Genomic DNA, 22,493 nt, shown 5'->3' with positions numbered 1-22,493 from the left:
AGGGTTAGGGGCGTGAAACGAATCTTCGTTTGGGTTACACGTTGTCGTTATGCAATGGAGAAGACATTGACTAGTGCAAATACGATTATTATAGAACCGGACAAGTAACCGCGGTAGTTAGGTGCTCGAAAAACTAATGACAATGATCCTAGGTTCAATAACGAATCCGCGGTCGACGGGATGATAGATGAACGTACTTACAAAATCTAAGTCGGACGCGTAATATTCACTGGTCGTAAAGAGTTACTCCTTTCATCAGTGAGATCGCGAACGAGAATGCCTTTCCCGTCCCTATGATGCCACAGAGGAAAACTATAATGGGGTGTGTCTAAGGATACGAGATCATCGGATTCGTCGAGAAAAGCCTTCGTTCAGAAAGTAAGGGAAATTGACGTTGCTGCTAATTGGTCAATCTCCATATCGGTGGTTAGAAAAAGATGCTAGCCGCCTTCGAGGGAATGTTGCTAGTGGGAGACGCCGCTCGTTGAAAAATATGTCTCCCCTATCTTCCCGTAGTTGGGACAAAGACTGTTTGTCTGTTTGAAGGACTTTAGTTAAATAAACCTTAAGATTTATAACGGGCCCTCGGGCTAGCCGAACATGTACTGCGGAGACGCATCGACATCTAGCAATCATCTTACTCGAAGAATAGGGTCTGCGTGTGGCGAGCCACAGGACAGAATCCGTTGGAATGTTTACTGTCGCGTGTCGCCACGAATATTTCTTTTAAGGAGAGCTATAGCATTACTCCATACCTTTGTTAGACAAAGCGTTCATCCCGTGACCGCGGCTACGTTCGGCGACTGACTGTCGCCTCGAGCCCAAGCTCATTATCACGACTCTCGAACAATTACAATCGGGTTGAATAACTACAATTGTTCAATTACAGCTATAGTAGACTCTAGGTTACAATGTTGCGGGATTATCCAAAATTCCAAAGGCTCCGGTGTTCTTTCATCTCCGACATGTAAAATATTATATTTTGTCCATCTAATGATTCCGTTAGAATGCGTGAAAGACTCTTTTTTGATCATATTCAATAATATAAACATCACCGTGTGGATTGCACGTTTTAAGTCATCCTTCTCCTAGTCGACGAATTGGAATTGAACACATAAATAATAAAAAAGATTTTTTAATGATACACGAAACGTGCAATTTTTATACACAATCGTTAACATACGTTCAAATGAAAAGAAAAGTTTCTTTGGAATGATAGCACGAATTAATAATCTAAAGAAAGAGTCCATTGCATTAGCATGTTGAAAATTCCGTAGAGTTCACGGTACAGATAGAATTAACTGATCCAAGAAACGTATGATATAGTATGTACGATACGTATGATATTGCTGAAGACAAAATTGTTGCAACGGCTATAGATAATACAAGCAATTTTGGAGAAGCCTTCCAATTATTTGGAGTAAACGTAAAATGCATAAATAATTGCGAACGAACGTTTAACACTAGAACTACCGATAGTTAACACGAAGCTATTTCTACTAAAACCAGTGAAAATGACTAGTCTTTAAAAAATAAGTAATAATAGAATATTTTTATATTTATTGATCTATTACTTTCTTACAGAAGGAATTCCATGTTATGTAGTAGATTTTTGGTATTATTGATCCATCTGGGACCATAATCTCTAAACGAGAGTTGACACATTTATAAAATTGTCGAACCAGTCATTCTGACTGCTTGTGGTATTTCTAGCGTCAGCATCTAGCGATCAATCTGAAATTTTCCTGATAACTGATATCATCATATCGAATGATACGCGGTAAAAATTTGAAAAACGTGTGGGAAGTTGTAGGAAACGAGGAAACTGGCTAATTGGAGTTCGATAAACAGATTGCAGGACTCTTTCACGCTTTGACAAGTAGCAGTCATTTTGACTGCTATTGGTATACGTAGCCTTGATACAAAATTATTTTGAGTTTGGATACATAAAAAACAAAATAAAATTCATTATATTATTCTTTTAGTTATCGTTGCGAGAGTCATTACATCATTGCGGAAAAAAAATATAACACAAAGTAGGAATTTTTAAATGACGTTGTAAAACCAGTCAATTTGACTGGTGTGGTAGTTCTAGTGTTAATGAAACGGATCTTATTGCTGCTCACATACATTGCGTTTATGCGTTTCAGACAATGGTAACAGAATTTTATAAGAACTGACACAATTAACAACTGCATATAGTAAAGTTATACAGAAATGTCACTATTTATGGAAAGTGACAGCACAGCCAAAAACTACAGAAACAATTCAGGATATTTTGTGCCATACTCTGACCAGACCTGAGCAAACTAGAACAGTTTGTATGGTTCGTCACAAATTATTGCAATAAATGGAAAAAGTAATAAACTTCGCAAAATTAAACAATCAAGATTTTCAGTAGCTAGAGAATCATTTAAAGTATAGGAAATCTTTTGCTATGCTTTTAATATGTTACAATGTGAAAGTAATACATCTTACGGAATTTTCATACCATTTCTTTCTCTACATGCAAAACTTAAAGCGATAATGAATTTAGAACGGATTTATTATAAGCCATTTGCAGAAACTCTTTCGAACAATATAAAAGTGAGATTTCACGAATTTTTAACCTCTTTCTACTCTAAAAACTGAAAAAGGTGTAACATCGGTTTTCTCATCTCGGCGATTTAAACAGCAATGGTGATCACTTCTCTTAATCAAGGCAGGAGTTCCGCAAGGAAGCGTCCTAGGACCAATTTTATACACATTATACACGGCCAACATACCAACAACTAACAATAGCAAAATACTGACATTCGCGGATGACACAGCTGTACTAGTCAGGCACACTAACCCTGCAACAGCAGTTACATTACTACAGGAACACATCACAAAAATAGAAAAGTGGCCCCAAGCAAAACAAATTAAAGCAAACCCCGATAAATGCAAACATATTACATTCACACTGCGAAAACAGAAACCACCAAATATTGTACTAAAAGGCACACACATAATACAAACAAGCCAAGTCAAATACCTAGGACTCCACTTAGATACACGACTCACATGGAAACAGCATATTAAAGCAACAATAGACAAAATACCGATGGCAAGGAGACAAATGTACTGGCTAACAAGTGGAAAATCCAAACGAAGCATAGAAAACAAACTAAAAATATATAAAATGGTCATAAAACCAATCTGGACGTACGGAATAGCACTATGGGGAACAGCAGCAATGAGCCATATAACCAAAATAGAGGCAATGCAATCCAAAATACAGAGAACAATAGTAAGCGCGCCATGGTACGTTAGAAACGAGGACATTCGGAAAGCCCTGGGAATACCAACGGTCAAGGAGGAGATTAACAAAAGTGCAAGAAGGTACGGAGAAAGAATAGCAACGCACCCAAACCGGCTGGCAGCGGAAACGGTCGACACATCAAGCATAAAAAGAAGATTAAAAAGGAAACACTCAACAGATCTTACAAAGGACATAACCTAACAAACACGATGATGGTACCCCGCTGGGGGTAGCCGCCCACATGTTATATTAGTATACCGCTATAATATTTTACCAAATGTCCTACTGGACAAATTGTAAAATTTAAATAAATAAATAAAAAAAAACTTCGCTTGTCATCTACACGAAGCGAAAGATTAATGCAACCTTTTAAAGAAGCAGCCCAAGTCAATATCCAGAACAACAAAAAGAAGCTTCGTCTGGTGACGGGTTCTTCGATTTTGGAAATAATTCCCATGAAATTACTTTACTTGCATCTAGGACAGAGTTAGAAATTCTATAATATTAGGTTGTCCGGAAAGTGTCTTTCTTTCGTAAACGTGTTTTTTACAACAATGCACCTTCATACAAACGTGAAACTAAGTCTGTGAAATGTCGTGGTGTTTATCTCAACCAGAACAAAATGGATCGTACGAAATTCAACAAAATAATATAAAACGAAAAATGTTGTGTGTCTATTATTTCGTCATAAAACAAAAGAATCCTGTCGGACGACCTAATACATGTGATATGTGAAAAACAGCAAGGTTTATATCTTCCATATCAGAATCCGTCGATAAGAAACGTTTTTTTCTTATATGTAATACGCCATTACCAACGCCAGCAGCCGTGAAGGGATTATCCTTTTATTATGCAATGATGGAAAAGGAACCGAAGGCGCATAGACTCTCAGATGAAATATTTTTAATGAAAGCCAAATTAAAAGCGTACTGTACTCCCACTCGCACACCAAGATCATAATTTATATTCATTTATTATGTAAATATTTTTTCGTTGAATTATTCAACAAATGTGGATTTGATAACAACTGTCCAATATCACTATAACTACCACAATACATATCAAATTTCTGATTTACGTTAGTCATAACCGTTAATCAACCAGATTAACTTTTTGCCCAACTCTGATTTAGAACTATAGAGACGGAACCTAATCCAGAGCATAGCCGGAACACGGAACGAACACGGCACGGTTTTATCGACCTTTAGCTACACAGGAAACATATGCAAAATGAGTAAACATATTCGTCATCGATTTTCCATTTCTGTATTTCGAGTAACTCACATTGATCCATATCGACATTTGTCGTAGATCTTGCTCTTCTTCTTCTGTTTTTACAAACAAAGTAAATTTGACATAAAGATAATACGTATAATTGATATTTCGAAACAAATTTCTAATAAATTCAGTTACTTATTACTGTTATAAAATACTTGTCGGGTTGACATTAGAATTAGGGTTAGGGGCGTAAAGCGAATCTTCGTTTGGATTACACGTCGTCGTTATGCAATAGAGAAGACATTGGCTAGTGCAAATACGATTACCATAGAACCGGACAAGTAACCGTGGTTATTAGATACTCGAGAGACTAATGACAATGATCCTAGGTTCAATAACGAATCCGCGGACAACGGGACGGTAGTCGTACGCACTCGCAAAAATCTAAGTCGGATTCTGTGTTAATATTCGCTGACCGTAAGGAATTAATCCTTTTTTGTCGATGAGACCGCAAGAGAGAATGACTTTCCGTCCCGGTGATACCCCAGAGGAAAACTATGACGGGGTGTGTATAAGGACACGAGATAATCGGATTCGTCGGGGACATCTTACGTTCGGAAAGTAAGGGAAATTGACGTTGCTGCTAATTGGCCAATCTCCATATCGGTAGTTAGAAAAGGATGAGGGAGGGTTGCTAGTGGGAGACGTCGTTCGTGGAAAAATAGGTCTCTCCTGTCTTCCCGTAACTGGGACAAAGACTGTGTATCTGTTGAAGGATTTTAGGTAACTAGATATTAGTGTTTATGACGGTCCTCGGGCTAGCCGATCACGTACTGTGGAGACGCGTCGACATCTGGTAAACATCCTGCCCGGAGAATAGGATCTGCGTGTGGCGAGCTACGGGACAGAAACCGTTGGAATGTTTACTGCCACGTGCCGCTACAAATCTTTCTTTTAAGGAGAGCTATAGGATTACTCAATGCCTTTGTTAGATGGAGAGTTCGTCCTGTTGACCGCGGCTACGTTCGGCGACTAATTGTCGCCTTGAGCCCAAGCTCATTGTCACAAGTCTCAAACAAATACAATTGGTTAGAATGACGGCAAATCGTTTAGTTACAACTGTAGATTTTAATTACAATGTTTTTATGGATTTTCCCGAGGTTTTAGAGAGAAGGCACCGGTGTCCTCTTATCTCCGACATACTAATAAGATATAAAAATCATTGTTGAGAATTTTGGACCTTAATTGCCAAAATAGTGTTATAGGAACACTAAATTTACACTTAGAATTTATATTAAAATAGTTATATATTTATTTGATAAAGGATTTCAAAGATATTCATCGATATACACTTGCACGCGTCCCACCTTCTTCCATACCACACTAAACTGAACAGTTTACATTCCTCTGTTTACGAGGCACCGCGCACACACATACTTCCACATACTCATATTCACATACATGTATAGCTACCACGCGGTCAATCTAGTCTAGCACATAAAATTATACACATCTCTATAATCATGAATATGATTTCTATATGATTTATAAATATGAATATTCCTTTTCGTAAAGTGTAACATATATTGGGTTGGCAACTAAGTGATTGCGGATTTTGCCATTAGGTGGCATTGACGAAATCCGCAATCACTTAGTTGCCAACCCAATAATAACGAACAACGATAAAGACATACACTAGGTATATGCATGGACTAGATTTTCTTATAAAATGCTGAGTAAATTTGTAAAACATACGATGCCTTATTTAGTTCTTTGGCAAAATAACTTTCCACTCTAAAGTATAAAACTAAATAATAAAAGATATATGTGTATGAACTGTTTTTATAGAAACGTAATGTTTCAATTACTATAAAATCGATACAAGAGATAATTCTAGAACTGTCTCGGAAATAATAACGGTTTGTAAATAATTAATCTAGAAACAAAGTGTATAAGAATCAAAATAGAAATCGTTATAGAAACAGAAATTCCTTACAAGAATTACTCAGAATAGAAGTTCATAAATATCGTAAAAAGCAAAATCAATACCATAAGTGTCTTCGAAGACTAAAAAGGAAACACCCAACAGATCTCACAAAGGACATAACCTAACATATAAACACTTACCACACTAAAGAAATAAATCAATCAAATTCGAAGACGGTATCCTACTGGGGGTAGCCATCCACATGCTATATTACTATATCACTAAGCTATAATATTTTACCAAATGTCCTACTGGACAAATTGTAAAATGTAAATAAATAAATAAATGAAAAAAATAAGTGTCTTTGATCTCCACTTCTTATATTTTACAAAAAAGTTAAACAAACAATTGTATCTTTTTTAACGAATTCATATAAAAGTTTACAAAACAAGTCAATCTGTGCCAACACTTTCATTGATCACTATAAACGTATGACTAATCGTACTAAAGACATCTACCACGACATAAATATTATTCGGTTGGCAACTAAGTAATTGCGGATTTTGTCAATACCACCTAATGGCAAAATCCGCAATCTCTCAGTTGCCAAGCCAATATTTACAGACAAATTGAAAGATACTTAAACTTATAATTTATTAATGACAAGTTTTTCATCTGAAATTATGTATTAATTGTTACTTTTCCTAACGTCGCAGGCAAGCATAATTCGTTTTACGAAATCTATAAGATAATAATCTATAAGTAAATCGAAGCAGGTTCTTGTGGACAATTTCTCTGAGAATTCTGATTTCCTGTGACACATTGCCTATATTATAAGTGCGCAATCGTGAGTGTTTACCATCAAAGTACAGGTGAGAAGATGTATGACATACGATATATTGCCAAGAAATCTACAATAGGATATCCTTAACCACTTAGGTACTGTTACGCCGGGCGACTCTCTACCTGGCCCAGGTCATACACCGCGGGCCAGACGGACACCAGACGTCCGCTCATCCTTACGACGTACCCTCAATAGCCTAAGTCCCCGTCATAAATCCCATTAATTTGCTTGCTAAGATCCTGCAAACCGAACAAATATCTTTTCTAAATCACCTTCTAAAGAATATTGTTACTACGGCTTGACAAAGGAAAGTTGGGTTTTCCCTCGTACGATGCTTCCTAATAACAACTTTCTATCGAGGGCAGCTAAGACCCTTCCTAGTCCTCCAGCCATCGTTTAACCAATTAACAACGAAGCCTATTTCTCTCATTCTCTTAACCAAAATCGTCACGAACAGATCCGATGGTCCCGTGCGCTAGACACGCCCATCACGAGCTTTCCTGCGACCCAGCATCAAGGCTGTAACTCACTGGTCCTACGACCTCAGGAGAGTCAAGTCAAACTTCTTCTACACCGTTGGAAGAGTCAACTGCTTCTTCTATACCGCGAGATAACTCACCAACTAAGTCAGAACTCTAACGCCTAAGCACGAACACTCACCTCCTCTAGCGTGCATATCTATCGTACCTTCGGGCAACAAGTAGTCATCTAGGAATTATATCTACTCAACAGTGTAACTTAAGTGTTGGAAATAAAACCTTATAATTCTGTGAATAACAGTGTTATACTAACTCAATAACCCCAATTATCTTAACGGAAATCAGGGGATCGATCAACTCGTGGTGTCGATTGCTATAATCGTAACGGGAATTTACGACTCCCGTTGACGTCTCTCCTCGCGAGTGCGTCTCCCCGCGATTGGTCGAAAATACAGATACGATGCACCACTATAGTGGCTTTCGCGGATGTCACTTTATATTACGACACGCCACTATAGTGGTTCAGCCTACTGACTCATTCGCTCAACGTTTGAACTAATTCATCTTTTTCATTTGTCTTGCTTCACACTTTTCTTGCCCTCGCAAAGTTTTATGACAATGTTAATAATATACAAGCAGAATATATAGTCTTTGTTTCTGATACACCAGTATCAGATATCAATCGTTGCTTTCCGTTAAAATAAATATGCCGATCCGTATCCTTATAACTTTTTAGAATCTTCAACCAGAAAATGTCGCTTCAAAATAGAAAACGAAGAGCAATTTGAAAAACACTATCGCGCGATGAGTGTGAAAATTGTGGCGTGGGTCCATGTGCCGTGCCGTGCTTTAAAATATATCGCACTCAATTGTTTTATTAATTATCAAAGCAAATTCTTAAAGTTAAAGTCCAATATCTTTAAGAAAAATTATAATTTAATTATCAAAAACTTCATCCCAATGTTCTTGCATAGAGAACAGCATTATCTGTTGCACATTGTAGTGCTATATCGTTTACACGTAATTCATGCCAAACTCTACCGTATAGAGACACTGCCCAAAATTCAACCGTACCGAAAAGGTTAAAAGATAATCACACGTTTGTGTACACACTGAAAAAGAAACTTAAATAGAAACAAAAAACTTAACGCATCATATAACTTTTGTTTCTAAATAAGAATTCCTAACATTGTATACATTAACTTTGTTTGCAATTGGAAAAGTTAACTGAAGCTTTTCACATAAACATACAAACTTATATATATAATAATATTGTATTTAATAAATCATTTTACATGATTTCTTTTATATACATTTATGGATTCCATTTTATATCGTGTTATTTTCATGCCTAAAATTCTTTGTAAGTGGGAGGTATGCTGTCCTTCCTTAACGTGAAAGCGATGTGATTACATTTGTCGGTATACCCTCTTTTCACTGATTTAACCAGAGTCCCAGCAATCGTATGTGTTACTGTAATAATGTCGATACAACCTTAGCTCGGTAGTTAGAATTACAGTATCATCCGCGAACGTTAAAATAAAGTATTTTTAGAGCTGGCCAGTATATCGGCTGTATACATACAGAGTATACGATGTAGTTATGAAAACATAACTTTGAGTATCGCCAGCACTGACAGTGTGTAATCTGAAAGAGTGTCTGATATTCAGCAAAGAATATTCTATTTTCAAAGTATAATTTAACAAACAGAAGAATATCGATAGGGAAGTTTTGTTTAATTCTGTCAAGAAGTCCCCCACATCATACTTTGTCAAATAGCTTTTCAACATCCAAAAATAGAATAGTGCAGTACTGTTTCAGCTCGAGTGCATTGATGATCTTGTTTGTTACCTTATGTACTTTTTCGTGGCGTATTTATTCTTGAAGCCAAATTGATCCGATGGAATTAAACTTCTTTCAGTGATTATCTTTCCCACCCCATTTTCAAATATTTTTTTCAATAACTTCACAACTTTTTATAAGTTTTTTGGACATTGTTGGGAGCAATGAAATCGGTCTAGGGGGAGTTTCCCTATTAGTGGACACTTATGGTTTTCCTTAGATACACAAAAGAAATAATGTCATGTTTTTGTTTATTTTGCATTAATTGCAGGTCAACTAAGTAGAAGTCAAAGTAAAGAAATAAGATAAATAAAATTGTCATAATATTTAGATTAAACTAACATTAAACGTTGGTTATTGATTTTAAAAGAACATAGAATGGCACCTAATATCGGACATAGCGAAAATAAGTAACGCAGGGCAGCTTCAAAATAATTTACAACGATCATGAATATAGTCACCGAAAACACTCAAAAACGTCGACACAAACCTCGAGAAGTCATTCTATCGTAACCATTGAACCCAATATTAATCAATGATCCCTAAGCAAACTACGCAGACAGCTTATTTGTTTATATTTTCCGATTTCAGTGCACTGATTTTGTATTCTTTGGTCTATTTATCTTTTAAAATCTACTTTCAAAATTCTTCTTCTATTCTTTAACACATTTTTCACTTTCTTTCTCTTAAAGAAATAATTTATAAAAATACGAAATAAAAACTTGGCTCTTTTCTGGTTTCCTTTTCCTTGGTTCATAGAATCTTTTCATCTTTAAATACATAACATAGATTTTTTGAAAGAATGTTGCTAGAAAATGTATAAACACAGAGTGGATATTCATGCAAATTCATAGTTTTCAAAATAACGCTTAAAGAATGGAACTAAAGTATTTGCTATCTTAAGTTATGACTTGTTTCTGTTTAATAGTGTAATTTTATTGGATAACTATGATCCTTAAGAAAGGAGACATTTTTAGTTATTTTTTAAAAATGTCTAAAAATTGAAATTTTTAAAAATCTGTTACTTTCTTAGCAACTCAACAAAGGGATGCAATGTTTAACATGTGCACAAGCATAGTTACAACGATGAATGCTGCTTTACGTTTATAGGCGCAAATGGATTAAATATCACGTCCTATCGCTCTATAGGGCGGCACTCCTATATTTGATACGCTCCATTAGGAGATGAACTGATCGTTTCCTCGAGTAAGGAGCCTTAAGGTCTTTCTAATGAATTACTAGAAAATACGTAAAATACGTGTAAAAATGTACGTATTAAAAATTTTTGTTTTCCTACGTATTAAAAATTATAAAAATTCTTCATAACGTTAATACTGAAAATGGTTTCTGGAAGAATTTAGTGTATTTTTTAACTTAATATATATTTTAACTTAACGTATATATATATTTAGTTATATATATGTCGGATTTGCACTGGGAGTAGGGTTGTGGGCGTCAAATGAATCTTCTCGAGAATTAGCCATTGGTACGGTACACACAGGCGTAGTTTATTGCAATGATAGAATTATTACAGTCTTGATAACTGATCACGCCGGTTTGGCACTCGCGACATTAGTGACGATGGTCTCGGGCTCAATAACGAATTCGCGGCCAACAGGATGACAAAAGAACATACTCACAAAGTCTAAGTCTGGTTAAAACGTGAAATAACCACTGATCGCGAAGATGTTACTCTTTAATCGATGAGATCGCGAGCGAGAATGACTTTCCCGCCCCGATGATGCCACAGAGGAAAACTATATTGGGGTGTGTCTAAGGACACGAGATCATCGGATTCGTCGAGAAAAGCCTTCGTTCAGAAAGTAAGGGAAATTGGCGTTGCCGCTAGTTGGTCAATCTCTATACCGGTGGTTAGAAAAAGATGCTAGCCGTCCTCGAGGGAAAGTTGCTAGTGGGAGACGCCGCTCGTTGAAGAATAGGTCTCCCCTATTTTCCCGTAGTTGGGACAAAGACTGTTTGTCTGTTTGAAGGACTTTAGTTGACTAAATCTTAAGATTTATAACGGGCCCTCGAGCTAGCTGAACATGTACTGCGGAGACGCATCGACATCTGGCAATCATCTTACTCGAAGAATAGGGTCTGCGTGTGGCGAGCCACGGGACAGAAACCGTTGGAATGTTTACTGTCGCGTGTCGCCACGAATATTTCTTTTAAGGAGAGCTATAGAATTACTCCATACCTTTGTTAGACAAAGCGTTCATCCCGTGACCGCGGCTACGTTCGGCGACTGACTGTCGCCTCGAGCCAGAGCTCACTATCACCAATGTCGAACAATTACAATCGGATTGAATAACTACAATTGTTTAATTACCGCTATAGTAGACTCTAGGTTACAATGTTGCAGGGTTATCCAAAGTTCCAAAGGCTCCGGTGTTCTTTCATCTCCGACATATATAACTAAATTATTATGAGCTATGAAGTCTCTTAGAAAAAAACATGATTCCATAATATGTTTCAATTTAATGATGAAATATCGCTTCAAACATTCCTTATAGCTACTTGAGCTACTATCCTGAAATTAAAATTGAGCCAGAACATTCTCGATTTTGATTTAACAAACGGTAAAATCATTAAGGAACTTTCTTCTAAAGCAATTAGAATACTTACTATGATATACATTGTCACATTAACCGTGCTTTAACGAGTGAGACTCGCGATGAAGATTTTGGCCCAAACATGAATATCACGAGCCACGGTCGTGAACAGATAGCTTTACATCTGCCAGAGTGTTTTAGGAAATATCATACCATGGAGGTTTTTTTAGAGTTTATTTTACTTTACTTTTTACTATTTACTTTTTACTATTTACTTTTAGGCGTAGTATTATTACATTATTACATTGCTTCGGATAAAATCACATTTGAAGACTCTTGAATTTCTATTGAAGTATCGTTTATTCATGAAATATAATTTTGAAACCGTCATCTATTACAAAATATAATATATTTATCATATCCATAAAAGGAAACAGGATTAGAGTTTACTTCCACAACAGCAAGCTCAGGACCAGATTCGCAGACTGAAGAGGCACTACCCGCTAGACCTAAACGCTAGATTTAATTAGTTATCTAAATTAAGTAATATTCACTTATTTATAATACTTACTTATAAATTATACCTATCTATAATAAGTATTAACTTATTATAAATAATCAGCCATGTTACGCCGGGCCTCTCTGCCTGGCCCAGGTCACACACCGCGGGCCAGACGGACACCAGATGTCCGCTTTTCCGTAGGGCGTACCCTCAATAGCCTTAAGCACCCGTCATAAACCCGAGTCACTTGCCTGCTAAGGACCTTCAAAACAAACAAACATCTGTGTCCGAAGAATTTCTAAAGACTATTGTCTACCACGGCGGGACAAGGGGAAGTTAGTTTTTCTCACGTACGCTGCAACTTTCCTCCCACTAACCACTTTCTCTCGAGGGCGGTTAAGACCCTTCGTTTAACCAATTAACAGCGAAGCCTGTTTCCCTCACTTTCATAACTAACATCGGCACCAACAAATCCGATGGTCCCGTGCGCTAGACACACCCATCCTGAGCTTTCCTCCGACACAGCATCGTCACTCGACTTCACTTCTTCTACATCGTTGGAAAAGTCAACTACTAAGTCTACCGCTAATGCCCATCGGGCAGTCTAAGCATAACGCGAGAGTCGGTCTCGGTATTGTTGAGCCTCCATTTCCTCTCCTAAATATCTTATAGTGCTACGTCCACTAATACATTGAATCCAATTACAAGAGCCCTGCTCTAACGTACATATCTATCTTATCTTCGTGCGTTAAGTGATTATCTATCTATCTATGCTCATCAGTGTAATCTAAGTGTTGGAAATATATAATTTATAATTCTGTGAATCACAGTGTTATACAACCTCAATCACCCCTATTATCTCAACGGAAATCAGGGGATCGATCAATTCGTGGTGTCGATTGTTATAATCGTAACGGGGATTTACGACCCCCGTTGACGTCTCTTCTAGCGACTACGTCTCCCCGCGATTGGTCGAATAAACAAGCCATGTCACTGCGCCGCGCCAGAAAAATTACTGAAAATTCTCAACGCGAGAATTGATTGTAATTTTAATAAATAAATAAAAGAAAAAAAAATGTCAGATTTTAAAAAGAGTACCGCACCGCATCGCACATCGGTGGTGCTTGAGAGGCACATTTGGAGCGTTAGTGATAAGAGGAGATATAAATTTGTAAATTTATCAAATTCAGAAATATTATTCAGAAAAATTTCAATAACTTTGACATTTTTTAGGAAAAAACTCGTTTTGCAACACACGTTTAATTCTTTATTAGGTGAGAAACAGAAATGAAAAAGCTATCAATGTACAATGGAAGCTACCCACATTAAAAAGGAAAAGAGGAACAAAAGTAGATTTGGAGAATTCACGTACGAAAATAAGACTAATTAACGTGAAAACCAATATCAAGTGATTAGAAGATCCGCAAACGTCAAACAGATGTATAACATTACAAAACCTCAATGATGATAATTTACAAAATCATTCTACTTTTATATCAAAAACTATACATTAAATGGAATGTAAATTAAGTAAGGCAAAGAATACAATAATAGTTAATAACAAATCTACTGCAAGTTTTACCTGGAAAATGGAGAATCAATTTTCTACGTCCTAAATTACCGTTCCTCTCTAGTGTTCTATTCTATTCCGCAAATGACTGTCGGTGAAACAAAACAAAAGTAAAAAATGTCGGTTGGCGGGTAGTTTGATTTCTATAGAAATTACATAATATATATGTCGGAAATGAAAGGACTCCGACATATACATTAGAGAATTTATCATTTTGAATGATAAAACGATACTAGTCTTGTTAAAAGGGCCGTCGGAGATGGAAGGACAGCGGGATTTCCGTCGGGAATGTTGGGAAAACCTCCAATACCATAATCAAGATTTTTATGTTTAAGCAATAAAAATAAGAAAATAGCTTTTAATATTCCAACCTGGCTTTATGACGATGTGCTCGGGTTTGTATGTCGGATGACATAACGGGTCACTGGACGTAGCCACGGTCACGGGAGGGACGCGTACCTGACAGAGGTACTGAATGATTATATGACTCTCTGTTACGCCGCGCGACTCTCTGCCTGGCCCAGGTCACACACCGCGGGCCAGACGGACACCAGAGGTCCGCTCTTCCGTACGGCGTACCCTCAGTAGCCTTAAGCACCGTCCATAAATCATAGATTTACGAGAAAAGGTCCTTTAAACAAAACAAACAACTGGTCCCGAGGAGTTTCTAAACACTATTGTCTACCACGGCAGGACAAGGGAAAGTTGTTTTTTTGTCACGCACGCGGCAACTTTCCCCCCATTAATAACCTTCTCTCGAGGGCAGTTAAGACCCTTCGTTTGAGCAATTAAAAACGAAGGCTAATCCCTCGCTCTCCTAAATAACATCGGCACGAACAAATCCGATGGTCCCGTGCGCTAGACTGATCCTTAGCCTTCCTCCGAGACAGCATCGTCTCCCAAGACCACTGATTTCACATCCTTCGAACGGTCAACATCCTTCGAGCGGGTATACACACCCGCAGATCAGTCACTCACTCATCTCGTACATACGCACCAGTGTAACTATCCTCGTTATAAGTTGTGGAATAAACGGTGACCTAACTTACTACTGTGTAATATTCAATCAACCACCTCTGTTATCCTACCCGAAACAGGGGAACGACTACTTCGCGGCGTCGATTCACCGAATCGTAGCGAGAATTTACGCCTCTCGCTGACGCGTTTTCCTAGCGACCACGTCTCTCCGCGATCGGTCGCAACACTCTCCTTAAAAACAAGGATTGACGCGAGAAGTGGGGACAGGAATATTGTTAGGGATGTGATACATTTACACTGTACATGAGAGTGTGTGTAAGGGCTAGAGGGCGTCAAGGACTCAGTGGAGACAAAAGACTGTTGCCAGATGTTAGAAGAAGCTAGGCTAGTCGGTTGGCAACCAGTGTGCGTGCAAGACGTTCTTAGAGAGGAATATAGATGTATAACTGTTGTATGGAAATATAGCCAATAATTTGTATTCCCAAATCCTCGAATTTCCTTAACATGGTAGCAGAGCGTGGTTACTAGTTTTGCAAGATATTTAGTGCGTGGTTACGATCTTGCGAGTGAGTTTTCAGTAAAGAAAAAAAACTTTCAGAAAAAAATATACTTCGAGCACGTAGGAACGCTTGAGTAAGAAAAGAAAAAAAGAAGAATCAATTAAAATGGAGAGATCGGAAATCATGATACCTATATTCGATGGTGAGGATTATGGAATGTGGAAGCAAAGAATCACGATGTTTCTCAAATATAAGAAATGCGAGGTTGTTACAACTAGAATGAAGAACGAAAGAGACGATGAAGACTGGGACAAAAAGGATTTGAAGGCGATTAATATAATTTATAGTGCAATATCGAACAGACAATTGGAGTATGTTAGGGAAGGAAAAACGGCGTATGATATAATAAAAAGGTTCGATGAAATGTACTTGAAAGAGTCGACGGCACTGCAGATCGTATGCAGAAGGAGATTGGAAAACATAAGACTGGAGAACTACAGTGATTCAGCATCATTCTTTAACGATTTTGAGAAATTAATCAATGAATTAAAAAGTGCGGGCGCACAAGTAAGTGAGAGGGAAAAGCTGAATTACATGCTGAATACGTTACCCGAAGAATACAGCTACATAGCGGACATAATAGACGCATTGAAAGAAGAGGATCAAACGGTAGCGTATGTAAAAAATAAAATAGAGGTAGCAGAGAAGAAAAATAAATCCAATCGAGGAGAAAGGCAAACTAACGCCTTTTCTGCAAAAAAGGAAGGATGCTTCAGATGTGGAAGATTAGGACACTTTGCGAGAGAGTGTCAAAATGGCGTCCAAGCGGAAAGCAGTAACGGCTATTGGCATGGGCCAACACGTGGTCGAAACAGAGGAAGAGGGAACAAAGGCAATACGAGCAGAGGACGTGGAAACTTTCATCGTCAATCAACAACCGGCACGGGCGAGCATGGAAACTCAAGAGCAGGCATATGGATAGCAACGGCGCACGCAGCAAACAGCAGTGAGACGAATGAGATAAGTAAGAACGAAATAGTGTGGCTATTAGATAGCGGTTGTACTGATCACATAATTAATGATATAAATTATGTCGATAAATCTATCGACCTAAAAGAACCGGTAAATATATATTTAGGCGATAATAGACCGATAAATGCGACAAAAGTTGGGAATGTTATAAGTTATTTTGAAGCATTCGGAAAACAAAATGAAATAACTATGAGGAAAGTATTTTACGCGAAAGAAATGTCCGCAAATTTGATTAGTTTAGGTAAACTAACAGACAATAAGAATACGGTTATTTCCAAAGGAAATATTGCGAAAGTAATAGATGAGGATAATAAACTTACAGCTGTAGCGTTCAAAGAAAATGGGACATATAGAATAAAAAGTATATTGAAAGGGAAGAAGCACTTAGTAAACAGCGCCGAACGTAGTGGTATGAGTAAAAAGGAAAGATGGCATAGGATGCTAGGACACGTAAATTTTAAATATTTAGAGATTTTGGGTAAAGAGCAGCTAGTGACTGGCATACCGAATGAATTTGAAAAGGAACTTTTGAAATGTAGGGTGTGTATAGAAAGCAAAATGCATAACTTACCTTTCAAAAATAATCGAACTAAGGCTAGGGAAATAATGGAAATTATTCATACGGACGTATGTGGTCCCTTTAAGACTACCGGATTCAATGGAGAAAAATATTTCATTTCATTTATCGATGATTATAGTAAAATAGCTAGGATCTATTGTATAAAATCAAAAGATGAGGTCTTTGATTCTTTCGTACAGTTCGTAAATGAAGCCGAAAATTTAACGGGCAAGAGGTTAAAAATATTAAGATGCGATAATGGTAAAGAATATTTAAATAATCGAATTTATAAATTTGCTAGGGATAAAGGTATAAGAATAAATAATTGCCCAACATACGTACATGAATTAAGCGGGACAGCGGAAAGGTATAATAGAACAGTGATGGACATGGCGCGTTGCTTGTTAGCGGAAGCGAAAGTACATAAAAGGTACTGGTCGGAAATAGTTTGTACAGCGATATACTTGAAAAATCGAATATTAGCGAATACTATAGAGAGAAAGACACCTTTTGAAATATTCTTCGGGAGATAACCAAGTGTTAAAAATCTACATCTCTATGGAAGTAAAGTTTTTGTAAGAAGGCCAGAACAAAAAAGAGTTTCCAAATGGGACAAGAAGGCAGATATGGGAATTCTATTAGGATATAGTGAAGTAGGATACAGAGTCTTATTAGGTGGGAAAATAACAATAGCTAGACATGTAGAGGTCATAGAACAGACACTAAATGTATCGGTTTTGAGGAAAATTCATTAGAGGCAGATAGAAATGATAGCGAAGATAATTATTCATTGGATGGTATGGATAAGGAAGAGTTAGAAGTTAGGAAAGATGAAAATAATAGTAGTATTGAAAGCTCAAACACTCCTAGGAGATCTACACGTATTAAGAAAACTCCAGTAAGGTATCCAGAAAAGGAAAATATTTGCGAGATTCATACAAATTATTGTAAAGTAGATATCCCTCGTACATTTGAGGAGGCGATTTGTTGCGAAAATAATGAAGTTTGGAAACAGGCTATGGATAAGGAAATAGAATGTCTCTATAAGAATAAAACTTCGAAATTGGTAGAAAGGGTAAAAGGCAAAGAAATATTAGATGTAAAATGGGTTTACACGAAAAAATCAGAGGACAGGTATAAGACTAGATTAGTGGTAAGGGGATTTCAACAAAGAGACGTAGCCGATGACATATATTCTCCAGTGGCGAGTAATCAGACCTTTAAGATATTGCTATCATATTGTTGTCAAAATGGATTAATAATTGAACAAATGGATGTAGAAACTGCCTTTTTAAATGGTGAAGTAACCTCGGAGGTATATGTAAATCAACCAAAGGGATATGCGGACGGAACGAATAGAGTTTGTAAATTATCGAAAGCGCTTTATGGGTTAAAAGAACGTCCGAGGGACTGGTATGAGTGTTTTGATAAGTATGTGACGAGATTAGGTTTTAAGAAGAACAATATAGAGCTGTGCCTATATACTTATGGAGAGGGAGACAATGTTGTTTATTTGTTAATATACGTAGACGATTTGTTAATTTATAGTAAAAACAAAGGGAAGATACAAAGTGTAAAAAAATTATTAACTGATGAATTTGAAATGAAAGATTTAGGTGAAGTAAAAGAATATCTTGGAATAAATATAGAGTATGATTATTTAAAAAATGAAATGAGATTAAGCCAAAAGAAATACATAGAATCATTAGCAAACAAATATAAATTACATAACAGCAAATTGTACTGTACACCTATGGAGACCAACTTAAAAATTGAAAAAGCTGAGAGAAATAGAGAGGACATTGGATACAAGAATTTAATTGGCGCATTGCTGTATATTAGTGTAAATACCAGACCCGATATAAGTTATAGTGTGAATTATCTGAGTAGATTTCAAGATTGTTGTAACGAGACACATTTTAAATATGCCTTGCGAATATTGAAATATTTGTACCGGACTAGAGATTTAGGGCTACATTATAAAAGAAATGAAAAGTGCGAAACGATAGATTGTTATGTGGACGCTGATTGGGCAGGAGATCATATAGATAGGAAATCGACTTCTGGGTATGTAATTAGATTGTATGGAAATGTAATTGGATGGAAGTCTAAAAAACAAAGGTGTGTGACAAAAGCCTCGACGTATGCAGAGTATGTAGCTCTATCGGAAGCGGTGAGCGAAGTAATGACTATCAGAGAACTAATGAAAATCTTCGATGTAAATGTAGACGATAACCCTGTAAAAATCTATGAGGATAACTCTGGAGTAATGAGTATAGCAAAATACGGAACTTTTACAAAAAATTCTAAACACATCGAAGTTCATTACCACTACGTTCACGAGTACGTAAAGGAAAATAAGATAAACATAATAAAAATAAGTACAGAAGAAAACACTGCGGATATTTTTACGAAGGCACTGTGTAGAGAGAAATTTGAAAGGTTTAGGTCATGGATGAATGTAAAATAAGAGAAATGTAAAGAAAGCGATAAATGTTAAATATTTTGTTAATTCGACAAGTATGTAAATAAAATTAAGTGTACAGTATAAATGTAAGGAGGCGTGTTAGGGAAGTGATACATTTACACTGTACATGAGAGTGTGTGTGTAAGGGTTAGAGGGCGTCAAGGACTCAGTGGAGACAAAAGACTGTTGCCAGATGTTAGAAGAATCTAGGCTAGTCGGTTGGCAACCAGTGTGCGTGCAAGACGTTCTTAGAGAGGAATATAGATGTATAACTGTTGTATGGAAATATAGCCAATAATTTGTATTCCCAAATCCTCGAATTTCCTTAACAAATATATAAGGACAGTCTCATTGGGATTGGGAGAGAGCTTTGTTCGTTAGTCGTTGTACAAGTTTCGGACTGAGTTATCGAGAAGTTACCCGACCCGATTATTACACTGATACTTGCCATCCCGTGTACCGTGGATTCGTTAACAAATCTGGAGCCATCGTCATTTGCGTCGGGAGTACTTAATTGCCGTGAGTAACCGCACTGATTGTCATAACTACCTTATCGTAATAAATCGCACCCGTGTCGTACTGCATCCATGGCTAATTCCCGAGAAGATACCTCGGCCGCCCACAACCTTACACCCGATGACACTCCGACATAAATATGTCGGAGATGAAAGGAAAACCGGATCCTTCCCTTTGCAATTTTGGGAAAGTCTTCTAATGCTTTAGCCTAGATTTTATCATAGCTGTAATTAAGTAATTGTTGTCATTCAATCTGATTGTAATTGTTCGATATTTGTGATAGCGAAAGTGGGTTCGAGGTGACAATTGGTTGCCCAACGTAGCCACGGTCACGGAATAAACGTTTTGCCTGACGAAGGTGTGGATCGGTTGTATTGTTCTCCCTAGAAATCACATAGAATTGTACTTTGGAGATGTCGATATAATGGGACACACGTTGTATTAGGCATCAAACTCCAGACAGAAACTGCCTAGCAACGGCGTTTGGATCTTTCTCGATCCTTCCAAAGAGTATACAACAAACTCTTGGCAGAAACTGCCTAGCAACGGCGATTGGAACCTTCTCGATGCCTCCAGCAAGCATATAACAAACAAATGCAGTCGTACAGCGAGAAAGATTTTGATCAGATTATCATTTGTGTGATCGCCTTGGAAAGAGATACATCGAGCAGTTTACCGAGCGTCTCAGCAATCGTATTTTTGTGTCTAAAATTGTTCTACGCATAGTAAAGAGTTATCCCGTTGACCGTGGATTCGTTTGAACCGAAGAACATTGTTAATAGCGTTTATTAAATTCATTATTCGTAAAACCTATTATTCGTTAATCTCATTATTCATTAAACTTATTATTCGTACAACATATTATTCGTTAATCTTATTATTCGTTAAACTTATTATTCTTTAATCTAATCATTAGTTAAACTTATTGTTTGTTAATCTTATTATTCATTAAACTCAATATTCGTAATATTTTGTAAAATCTTGTATATACGCGTAAATATAATCTCTGTTTTGTAAAACGATGACGAACTAATTCAAAAAATTGTTTTAAATCATGACTTCGTTCAGCAGCAAATTTAGATGCAAAGCAGCTTGCATAGTAGCATTGGGCTATCTAATTACAGTGGTCTAAGAGAGCAATTCGATCGTCTTGTAAAGGTCAAGCTGAACAGCCCGTACAGAAACGTGTTCTACGTATTTTAGCATGTAGACAGAGTCACGTTTTATAATTCACGCGCGTAATCAAAGCTTGAGATCATTTCATGTTACATCGTCAGCAGATACATTGTGCAGCACGTGCTTCTACTATTGCTTTACTATTCTAAAAGATGATAACATTTTGGTATAAGTAAATGTTAAAAACACGATACAATTTTTCTCTGGGTCTTCTATTACACGTTTTTCTTCCTTATCGCACTGTTATTGACACGCTCAATAATATGTCATTGGTCATCACATTCGTATAACTTACACGTAACTGAAGAACACATCCAGAGATTATTTTAGTTAATTTTTTATTTTTAAGTTATTTAGTGGCTACATTTGAAAAATGTCTTCTAAATCCAGATAAATCTATGGAATTGTGCAAGCAATCAAGAATATATTTAATATTATAATAATGGACATTTTTGAAGTGTTTAGTAGGTGCAAAAATTCATATGTGATCTCATAATCAAGTACGATTTACCATTAGGATTTACCATTTACAGAAAACAAAATTGTTAGAATTTAATCCCGGAATTAAGATTAATAATCTGTGGAAGACACAATGTTTGTGTTGAAATAATATTATGTGATATTTGTTAAACAATTATTACAGGAAATATAAGTGTTACGACCGTTCGCGGAGAGACGCGGTCGCTAGGAGAACGCGTCAGCGAGAGGCGTAAATTCTCGCTACGATCATGTTAATCGACGCCGCGAAATAGTCGTTCCCCTGTTTCGTTTAGGATAACAGAGGTGGTTTAATGAATGTAACACTGTATTAACAGGTTAACATAGAACAATATATTTTACAATAATCTGATGAAGATGTTACAGGAATTTGACTCGACTTTGATCTCTAGATAAATTCGTTTGCTATTGGTCTGATATGTTCGGTGTGTCACGTTTGACTCGTCAGAAGGAACTGAACGCCCTTCGATTATTTTCGTCTTTTCTGGAAGGCGACCCCCACTACGTTCGGATCACGCCACATTCTTTTACGCGAGGTAAAATAACG

At 36.9% G+C, this 22,493-nt stretch overlaps 1 protein-coding gene across 1 annotated transcript in view; it reads left to right on the top strand.

Annotated features, from left to right (window-relative positions):
- Positions 1-22,493, top strand: part of LOC143304033 (uncharacterized) — a 189,712-nt gene that overhangs the window by 67,529 nt on the left and 99,690 nt on the right. The gene's annotated exons all lie outside the window — the stretch shown is intronic.

This window comes from Bombus vancouverensis, chromosome 18 (genome assembly GCF_051014615.1).
Source record: "Bombus vancouverensis nearcticus chromosome 18, iyBomVanc1_principal, whole genome shotgun sequence".
NCBI lineage: Eukaryota > Metazoa > Arthropoda > Insecta > Hymenoptera > Apidae > Bombus > Bombus vancouverensis.
The sequence above is the reverse complement of the archived record's forward strand: the minus strand, read 5'-3'. Positions and strand labels throughout refer to the sequence as shown.